This window comes from Alexandromys fortis, unplaced genomic scaffold (genome assembly GCF_014885135.2).
Source record: "Alexandromys fortis isolate MF-2015 unplaced genomic scaffold, M_Fortis_MF-2015_v1.1 scaffold_31, whole genome shotgun sequence".
NCBI classification, from domain to species: Eukaryota; Metazoa; Chordata; class Mammalia; order Rodentia; family Cricetidae; genus Alexandromys; species Alexandromys fortis.
In genome coordinates this window covers 10,664,504-10,675,005 of record NW_026067974.1, presented here as the reverse complement: position 1 = coordinate 10,675,005, position 10,502 = coordinate 10,664,504, and the positions used below count along the sequence as shown (strand labels likewise).

Sequence of the window (10,502 nt, the reverse complement as noted above, 5' to 3'; positions counted from 1 at the left end):
CCCCCCCCCCCCCGTCCCGACTGTGCCTCGGTGCTTGGCACACCCTGGCTGCGGTGTTGCCCCCGCCTGTCTCCTGCCCGCCTGGCACCCTGCCACCACTTGTTTACAGAAGCTGGAAAAATCCACTCGCCAGCCGGAGGCCCAAGCGCCCCCAGGGAAGGGAGGAGGCAGACCCAGGAGTGGGCAAGCAGAGAGAGGGGCAGCCCTGGGGAACAGGCCTTGGGGGCAGGCAAAGAAGGCCAGGGTGTGTAGGAATGGGTATTAGCAGCTGTGGGCAGGGCCTGACAGGGAACCTCGGCAGGAGCCAGTGGCATGGGAAGCTCCTGCCTCAGGCCAGAGCTCTGGAGGTGCCCTTCCCCCCAGCATCCCACCGCTACCAGTTGCTACAAGGCAGACATGGGGCAGTGCCAACCTAAGCTACCCTGTTTATTTCCCCTCTCTCCTCCCTGGCCCAGCCTTAACTCCAAGTGTGTCTGGGCACTGCCAAGGGCTTGCACTGCACGTGCCCACAGTGGGAGGGGCAGGGTCCTTGTCTGCCTCACCTCCGTGCTGAGCTGAATGTGCCCTGGTGCCAGGTGGTGTAGCCCAGGTTATGGCTATCCCCTGGCAGTGGAAGAAGGTGTCAAGGTGCCATCCTCACTTCTTAGAGCATTTTTGCCTGGCACCTATCAAGAGTCTAGAACCCCTGGGGACACCTGATAAACCTCTCCAAGGACGCCTATGGGCCTCTATGGATACCCAGAGCCCAGGCAGAGGCCCGGCATGCAGGAAAGGCACCAATCACGTGAGCTGCAGGCAGGAAAAGGTTAGTGGGGAAGGGGTATTATGTCAAGGATAACCATCCTGAAGGTCAGCCTCTCTTCCCTCTTCCTGGAGTACAGCTTAATACCCTCCAGCTCCTGCCTAGAACGTTCTTTGCAGCGGGGGAAGGGGTTCAGACCAAAAGACAGAGGGGGTGAATGAAGCGACGGGGTTCAGGCATTTATTTGGACATCAGGACAGGAAGACCCACCTGTCCATTAGCCTGGCCACCCACTCCTTCTTTGTCCGATAAGAGCTGTTGGGTGGCAGCATGGGCAAGTTGCCCATAGAGGGGGAAGCATTTCATTAAGCCTAAGTGATTCTGCAATGGGGGGACAGGGACAAGCCAATGCGGCATCCATAGGCACTGCGCCAGGTTCCCACTGCCGCCTTTCCTACTCCGCAGTTCCGTGGATCCCTGGGATCCGCCCAAAGGAGGCCTGAGACTGTCAGCAGGGGACTCTGCCCCCAGCCAGCTAGCAGCAAGTAGTACGCATGCAGCTTCTGAGTCTCTGTACTGGGCTATGGCTCTTCCTTTCTGGGGCCCCTGAACTTTGCCCTTAATGCTTTGAAGAAAGCTCAGCCATCCTTGTCAAACACACACACACACACACACACACACACACACACACACTCACGCACATACACACACACATACACACACAGACGGACATGCGCATGTGTGTGTGCGCGGGCACACACACATATACAGAGGCAATGAGGAGCTGTAAAGGGGAGAAAAAGGAGGAAGAGACAGGTAATGGGAATGATGGGGGAAAAGGGAAAGAAAAATACAGAGAGAAGAACAAAGAGATGAGGCAGAGATGTGGGTAGAGCTAGGGGCTTCAAGGAAGTAGGGGGGAAAGGAAGAAGGGAGCAATGAGGACGGGAGAGGAAGGGGTGAGATGGGCAGGGCAGATAAAGGGAGGAGAGGTAGATGAAAGAGAGAGACAAAAGGAGAAAGGAAAGTAACAAAGAAAAATGGGTAGGGGGTGCTTCTGCCCTGCCTAAGTCCCACCCCATGGAAGCTGGGGGAGGGGGGGAACAGAAATGGTTTCCACGGTGACAGCTGGTTCTTGGTGGCCTGGCATGTGGGCTATTAATAGTGCTGTGGGTAGGTTCACACCTCCCTCTCCCCTTCCCCTCTGCTTCCTACTAGGATGAGGGGGGAACCCCCTACCCCAACTCCCAGTCATCCTGCATACCTGTCCTGATCCCACACTATGGAATCATCAAGGGTAATGTGGAGAGGCCAGGGCAGCCACTGTAGCCCAAACACACACGGGCATGCACAGGCAAACAGGTATCTGTGTGCAGACGTGCCCGGTGCCAACGTGGGTTCCCACAAGTAACACCAACCTAAGACTGGCTCGGGGTATCTATGGCCATTGGGGACCTGTGGTGGCAACATATACCCTATGTTTCAGGATGGATGCCTCCCTAGGACTGGGGCCTCTCCTCCCCCTTCCCCGGCCCCTACCCTGCTCTGTTCTCAGGTATGGATTGGGCAGGATTGCCCCACCCAATTTTCTGCTATCCCAGTGCCAGGAAAGAATGAAGGCGGGAAGGCCGGGACTATTTGGCAGGTGTTTCTGTGGCAGAGAAGTACACACAGACTTAGGCGCAGTTTATAGGTGTGGGGGTAGGGACCAAGAGAGGCAGCACCTCTGGGTGGGATCTTGCTTGAGCACTCTGGAACTTAAGAGCAGTGACCTGGCCTTCTGATTTCCTAGCTACTATGGGCTTTAAAACTAGGGATGGGAGATTAGTTGGGGGATGTGCACTACGGGGAGGGGGAGACTGGTTGCTTAAACAAAGGATCCTCCCTGTCCGTCCCCCACCACCACCACCACAAAGACTATAACAGGAAATCCCCCCCCTGCAGGTCAAAGACAGAAAGACATAAACAGTAGCCCTGTCTTGGGCCAGATGCCCAGTATTGACATCAAAGACTCTCTCCCAACCCACTCCCCATCGCCTTGCCCACCTGCTTCTCTCTCTTCCCCCAGTCCAGGCTAATTCCATAAAGCATCCAGGGTGCTAGGTCTAGAGATCACCTCTCTGGCTATGCCCAGCCTCCACACTTAGTGATGGATGGCTATACACCCAGTCCTCACAGAATTTCAGGTCCTCTTTCCCAAGTCCCTTCAGAAAAACCAGCAAGAAATCTGTCACCAGAAAGGCAGAATTAGGACCGCCCCCCCCCAAACAAAAACAAACAAACAAAAAAACCCTGGGCATAGTGTATTCTCCCCCCCCACCCCCAGTAGAGGGGTAATTGGAGCTGGGAGCTGGGGCAGCTGAATGCTGGAGGCATGAATGTCATGGGGCCAAGGCGCTTGCAGCAGATGGCATCATGGGCACAAGGCTTGGGGGTACTCCCTCAACACTCCCCTCTTGGAAGGCAGAAGTTGTTTGGCAGCTACATCACCTGGGAAGGGAAGGAATGGTAGAGGGGAAAGAAAGACAGGATGTTCTCCTGGGCACCCCAGGGAGGCAAGAGCTAGCCCCCACCCAGTCAGAACTGGCAGAGGCAGAGGGAGGGAGGCAGAGAGGGGGGCGACACAGATAGAGGGGGAGGGCGGAGGGAAAGAATAGAAAAGGAAGGAAGGAGAGAATGGAAGGAAAGGGAGGGAGAGAGGGAGGGAAGGAGGGAGGAAGGGAGAGAGAGAGAGAGAAGGGGGGGAGAGAGAGAGACGGAGAACAGAGCGAATGCAGCTGAGTCTCAGGCACACACATGGACACGTGCAGACTCACACATTCAGCCCGCATGCGCAGAACTACAGGGCTCCAGTACCCGTTCCAGGAGATATTCAGAGCCCTACCCAGCCCACACATGCACAAAACACTCTCACATGGATGCATGCACAACACACCCACTCACTGATGTGTATGGAAATGCTGAGAGTCCCCAAAGCTTGTCCCCTCCTCCTCCCCATGCCTGCTAAAAGAGAAAATGAAACAGGCAACCAGGGCTTCGGAGCCAGAAGTCCATTTCTTCCTTACAAGAGGAAGGGGAGGAGGAGGAAGAGAAGGTGGGTGGCTGCTTGGCCCAAACCGCCACTCTTTGCCACTGCTGAGTGGGTGTGGCTGTGCCTCTGGCACTAACCTGTAAATCCTGACTCCCTCTCTTTAGATCAAAAGCCCACCACCAAAGCAAAGGAGCAGGACAGTATTTCCGGGTACAATAATATCCATTTTGTCTCCCTGTCTACCTGTGAACTTCTGACCCCTCTGAACAAACAGGAAGAAGGACCCTATTGGTATCCCTCTCTTGCCTGTCAGGCGAAAGGACATGACACGTGTCCCACTGAACAAGAGCCACAGATGTCTCAGTGAGAGACGGAACTGTCTCTGGTTCCTGGTGGCACGTGCATCCTCAGCCTGGTATGTGCCAGGCTGGGGAGGAGAGAAGAATCCACAGGAACAGCTTACCATGCCAGGCGGCACTACCCGAACAAGCTACCATGTTGCCTTATGCATCTTGTCTTATTTTTTCCCCTGCAATATTAGGGATCAAACTTAGAATCTCATGTATGCCAGAAAGTGTTCTGCAACCGAGCTATAACCCTACGCCCAATATTATGTTCTTGACCCTTAACCTAAGTGGGTAATATATAATAAAAAGCCAGGCCCCAAGTTATACAACTGGCGAATGGCAAAAACCCAGCCCCTAACTCCCAGCCAGTATTCTTTCCACACACCACACCTGCCTCCCCTCAAGAGGCTCCAAAGTTCCCTAAGCGCCACCACAGCCAGCAGCCATGAGAACTGGAATTGAGACTGTCTCTCACACCAAAGGCTCCAAGTCCCTCCACTATGACAGGGCCCATTCATTGTCCTTACTTCACCTTGAAGAGCAGGGGCTTGAGGGAAAGAGGATCCTGATTCTTAGAGTCACAGCCAAGTAAGGGACACCAATACAGACCCAGGCTCTCCGGGTGCTATGTTGGTCCTTGCCTAACATCTCAGTTTCCTCCCTGCCACCACCTTTTACTAATGGGCACTGTGTGCCAGGGGAATCTGGCATCCGTGAGCCAGGACTGTCCTGGTAGGTAGCTGGGGTGATGGTACACGAAGGAGGAGGAAGGGCGCTGCCCCCTTCCTGAGTTCCTAGGCTTGAGGCGATAACACTGCTTTTGCTCATGCATGTGTTTCTCTCTCTCTCTCTCTCTCTCTCTCTCTCCATTGTCAACACTCAGACTTGTCCCAAGAGAGATCTAGTGACACCCAGGCATTCATGCATGTGCCTTTAGCTGAGGAGGTGTGTCCCAGGTTGAGATGCCAAAGGCTCCTTTTAAATTAAAAGACAAGGGTCAGAAGAGGTGAGGCAGAGAGGCCTGCTGTGGGCTCTTAGTTCTTGTTAGACCAAACACCTGCGAGCAAAAGGCGCTATATGAACAGTGAGGAGGCTGGACATGCATTGCTTCCCCACTCACTTCCATCCCCATTCCTGTAATGTCTGGGAGACCCAAATCGCTACTGCAGTTCTACCAGAAATCCCAGGGTCTCCGGGCATGAACTGGGTGCATTTGTGGGGGATGGGGTGACACAAGCTCGCTATGTGGTGTCCACGGCTGGCTTCAGACTCCTGCTCTTCCTTCGTCAGGCTTTCCAGCCAGTTCTAGGAGTCAAAACTTGTACTATTTGCTATATCTCACTATGAACTGGGCACCTTTAAAGCATCGTATAAGTGTCTGTCTGTTTGAGATAATGTCTCACATAGCAGCTCAGGCTGGCCTCTCTCGAGGTGGAAGTGAACGGCCTTGATCCTCCTGTCTCAGTCTCCCAAGCATTATTTTTTGAGGTAGGGTTTCTCTGTGTAGCCTTGGCTGTCTGGGAACTCACTCTGTAGAGTAGATAAGGCTGGCCTTGAACTCAGGGATCCACCTGTCTCTGCCTCCAAGAGCTGGGATTAAAGGCATAAACCACTATCATCCAGCTCGCATTTAATATATTTTAACAACTATAAATGTCGTAAGCTAAATGAGATAGGTATTATTATCTCTAGTTTGTAGATGAGGCAAAAAGGAAATTTAAGTCTTCTCAAGGTTACACAAATTAGCAGGAGACATTTAGGATTCAAACCCAAGCAGCTGAACTCCAAAGCAAACAACAAAATCCCGCTTTTAACCATAGTAATGCGGGACCTGGAATATGACCTGGTAGAACCATGTTCTTCCATCTGGCTATGTATCCCCTGTGACAAACCTCAATTTATCTTTTTGTTGAAGTCTATGAGTACTGTACGATGGACTCATCCAAGCAGGCCAAGGCTAGAGGGAGCACAGCCAGGCATGCTTGTCCCCGCCCCCAGGCTTGGGGTCTCTGGTGCCAGTAGTCCCTGTTCAAATTCCCTCCTTGAAAGAGTCACCCTTTCTGTCCCCACATGTGGGTTATAGCCCGCCCCCCAAACTGGCACAGTCTAAACAGCTGTACCCTCAGAACCAAGTCTGAAGCTGGGCAAGAAAGATACAGCTGTTGGGACATCTCTGAGATGGGTCTCAGCTGCCAGGGGTGTGAAGAAAGGCCATCATGAGTCCTAATGTGGACCCAACTGGGTCCTGCCAACTCCTGTCACTGCAAGGGTGGAGGGGGGCATGGTTTTCCCGCCTGGGTCAGTTAGGGGAGGAGTCTCCTCCTTGCCTCCTTAAAGAGTTGCAGCCTGAACCTACGGTGACCTCTCTGAAGTGGTGTTCCCTAGCTGGGCCTGCCAGCTTGAGGGGTCAACACAGGCAGTAGCCTACTCCCCTCCCTTTCCCCATTCCCAGCCCCAAAACTTGCTGGCCAGCCACAGCTGCAGCATTAAGGAAGCGCAGGATGTCCTGAGCAGCCAGCTGAGCACCCCCACCCCCCCAACCTCCTGCTGACCCCAGAGGCAGGCTGGGCGGGCCAGAGAGTCCGAATTTGAGTATTAACTGGAAAAATATGAAGAATGTTGCTGCCAGCTCTGAGAAAGAGGCCATGGCAAAAAGGGAGACACGCATAGGGAGAGAGAGATAGGGAGAGAGAGAGAGAGAGAGAGAGAGAGAGAGAGAGAGAGAGAGAGAGAGAGAGAGAGAGTGTTACAGACTGACAGAGTCACAAGGAGAGAGTCAGACACCCCAAGACAGCAACAGAAAGACAGACAAGACTGAGTTAGAGAGAAATTCCACGTCAAAAATACACCTCACTCAAACAGACACTGGCCAGCGTAAGGCCTCCTCCTCCAGAGGAAAGCTTCCAAGTTTGGACAGGAGGGCCAGAGGTGAGAAAAGGGGCAGATTCACAGTGGGAGGCAGGCACTCAGCTGGGGACAACTAAGGGTCCCCAGGAAAGGCCCAGCCAAATAACCCCTAGCAGGGGCAGCCAGGTCCCCACTGGTTTAAAGGCTAGGGATGAGAGGGAGCCAGAAAGCCACTCCCAACTCTTCCCCCAGACACCCCTCCCCCAGCAACCAGGACAATCCCAGCTGTTAGAAGTCACTGGACACTGCTGCAGGCCCATGACTCGGCCCTCTGGAACCCCCCTTGTACCCACTTTGCTCTTGTTTCTCTGTCCCTCTAAAAGCCTGGTTGGGGGGGGGGAAGCCCATTGCTACACAGTGGCTGAGCCTAGAAGACAGAAAGGAGTCAGAGGGAATAGTCTGAGATTGTGTGCATTTAAGTGCATTCCTGTCCCGCTACAATGTGTCTATCTGCGGGGGTTATCTGGACACTGCCAGGTGGGACCGGTAACTGCAAACCAGAGCCCTGTGCATGGCCCCTGCACCTGTGAAACTAGGTGTAAAGGAGTGCACCTGTGCCCGAAGTTCCCACCGTCAATCAATTAACACGTGTTTACAGAGCACACACTGTGCTAGGCTCTGGGTGGGATCCAGGGCTCTTCTAGAGATTCTCCCACGTCTCGAGGAGCTTGCCGTCTAGTAACTGGGTGGTATGACAACAGTAACGAGACCATATATGCATGCTTTGCACCATCAAGCAGAAAAGTCCTTTTATACTGATGAATTTGATTTTCTCGGTAGCACAGGTTTTATTGTCTACAGAACCTCAGCTCCACAGATGAATCCAGGAAAATACTTGTTGCTAAGTTGTGTACACATGTATTGATGTGTAGTTGTGTTTTTTGTTTGACTGAGTGACAGTGACTGTCATGGCAAGCAATGATGACTGCATGACTGCGCACATGTGAGCGCATGTGTGCTCGTGAGTGACAGGGTCTTTTGTAACTGCGTGGCAGTGTGCAATTGTTATGTATGCATGCACGCATGCACGCATGCATGCATGCGATAGTGACAGCGACTCCTCCTTGCCCCTGTGTGTGACAGCATCTCCCTGTGACCCTATGCGTGGGTATGTGCACAGGCTGTCTCTCTGCTCTTGGTCTCCCGTGGGTGTGTCCAACCCCTCTGAGCTCCACTGTGCAGCGGCAGCCTCCTCTTCCCTTGTCCCCATGTGGGTGTGTCCAGCAGCTCCTGTCCTTGAATCTGCCTGGGTGTCCCTGGGTGTGCATGTGGTTGTCTGTGTGGGCATATCTGTGTCTGCATGTCACCTTTGCCTCCCCCTTCATCTTGGACAATGGCCCCCTTTATCCCCTCCCCCTCCTGGGTCCAGAGCCAGCATTCAGGGGCAGGCTCCCATCTCTCTGGCTCTCCTTCTGTGCGTCGCCCCCCCCCCGCCCCCCGCCCCCCGCCCCGCGCTCCGGTCCCTGAAATGGGTGGCTCTCTCCATTGCCTTTGACATCTTCGCAGGCCTTCCTTTCACACTGGACAAGGGAGGGCCCTAGGCAGAAAAGGGGCACCAGAGACACGTTGCAAAGGGAGGGAAACACAGGGAGAGCATGCACACACACACATGCACACGCACACTCACACACAACACGGGTCCATTCCTTCCTCTCTTCCCCACCATAGGCCAGCAATTCTCCTAATCATCCAGGGACCATCGAGTACACCCCCACTACTACAGGCTCACATTCCCCCCACCCCACCCCACCCGCCGCGTTTTTGCAATTAGGAGTGTTGCAACCAGAAAGCCATGCTCAACTGGGAAGGCAGAGAGGGGAGGGGGACTTCTCTCTCCCCCCAGCCCATGCAAGCCCCCCCACCCTGCCGCACCCACATTACCCTCAGTAGCTGGAGGCAGCTTTGCAAAGGCCGTTCGGCCTCTTTGGCTTGGGGGTTGGGGGGGGGCACGACAGGCTTCTGGCACACCGTAAACAAACCGCGGCGCGGCGGGCGGGGGAGCCTCGGCAGGCAGCGGGGCCCAGCCCGGGAATGCGCAGCAGACCGGCCGGACAGAGGCCGGGCGGGCCCTCGAAGGGGAGGCCCAGACGCCATCTCCACGGGCGAACCCCGGGGCCCACCGACCACTTAACAGCACCTCCCTTCCCCAGGGCGTAAGTGGCTAGCTCTCGAGCCGTGACAGGGTCACCCGGGTGCCCGGAAAGGCAGAGGTCGGCGGCGGGAACCCCCTGGGCGCCCCCAGCCCGCCTACGAGCTGGCCGAAGACCCGCGGCTTTGCATAATCAATCGCGATGCATTTGCATATTAATGCCCCCTCGCTCCCTCCTCCTTACCTTGGCTTGGCGCGCTGAACTGAGTTGGGCAACGACGCGGGGGTCTCAGCGCCCCGTGCCGGGGGCGTCCATGGGGGGCCGGTGGGGCCCGGGCCGCCCGCCTCCAGCGCCGGGGTGTGAGTGCGAGTGAGCGCGGGGGGGGGGCGGGGGGCGAGTGTGGCGGCCCCGCGGCTCCTCCGGCAGAGGCGGCGGCCGCTCTGGCTCCTCCCTCCCCCGCCCCGCTCCGGCTGGGGCTCCGGCTCCGCGCGCCCGGCCGGCTCACGGCTGCTCCCTGCAGGCCGCCTCGCAGCCGCCGGCCCCCGCCCCTCGTCCCCCGCCGCGCCCCGGGACCCCGGCCGGCCGCCCCGCTGTCACTCTCGCTTGCCTTGACCCCTACCAAACTCAGACTCGCCCACCTTCCGCTCTGCGGCTCCGTCGAGGAGCGATGCTCGGTGACACATTTTGAGAAAGATGTCATTTTGTTAAAAAAAAAAAAAAAAGCTTTCGCTCACTGGGAGAATTGGGGGTTTTCTGGTTTGAACCCTGGGGTAGAGGGGAAGTTTCGGGGAGCTCTCTGTACCTTATAAAGCTTGGAGAAAGTCCAGGTACCAAACGCTAGGGGTAGTTTGTTTCAGAGTTCGGGTCCCTTCTCTCCAAGCAACTCTGCGTGACCTTGAACAAATTACAGCTGCCAGGGCTAGAGCTTAAAACCCAGGTGTTGGACAGGTTACTTCTGGAATCCTCCTCACTTCCACCATCCTATTTTCTAAGCCGTTTGGAGGCTCCCTCTACGTTATGCCTCCTCTCTCATTTCTGACATTAAGGCTGGATCTACCGTCTCCTCTTGCAAACGTTTCTGTTCTCCATAGAGGCTCTTTCTATTCTCTGCCCACCAGCCATTTCCCCAACAATATACAACCCGCGCTAAGCTTGGGGAGGGGGTCGGGCAAGACTCGCTACTGCCACTCACCCCCCTAGCTTCACTGAGGTGGGATTTCCCCCTCATGTTTGCACCATCAAAATCTAAATGGTTCCAGGGCCAACAACCTAAGAGCAAAGTGACTGCAAATACATGGACTCGTTTTCCCAAAGGAGAGGTCTCCATGCCAGTTCTGGACCCCTGCGCGCGCACGCGCACGCACGTGCGAGACACACACACACAC

At 55.4% G+C, this 10,502-nt stretch overlaps 1 protein-coding gene across 1 annotated transcript in view; it reads right to left on the bottom strand.

Moving 5' to 3' along the window:
* The window catches only part of Thra (thyroid hormone receptor alpha), a 25,868-nt gene extending 16,306 nt beyond the window's left edge, over positions 1-9,562 (bottom strand). Inside the window, exon 1 of the mRNA XM_050156727.1 lies at positions 9,361-9,562. The gene's annotated coding sequence lies outside the window, so the exon portion shown is untranslated. The remainder of the gene's footprint in view (positions 1-9,360) is intronic.
* Positions 9,563-10,502: the final 940 nt, after the last annotated feature.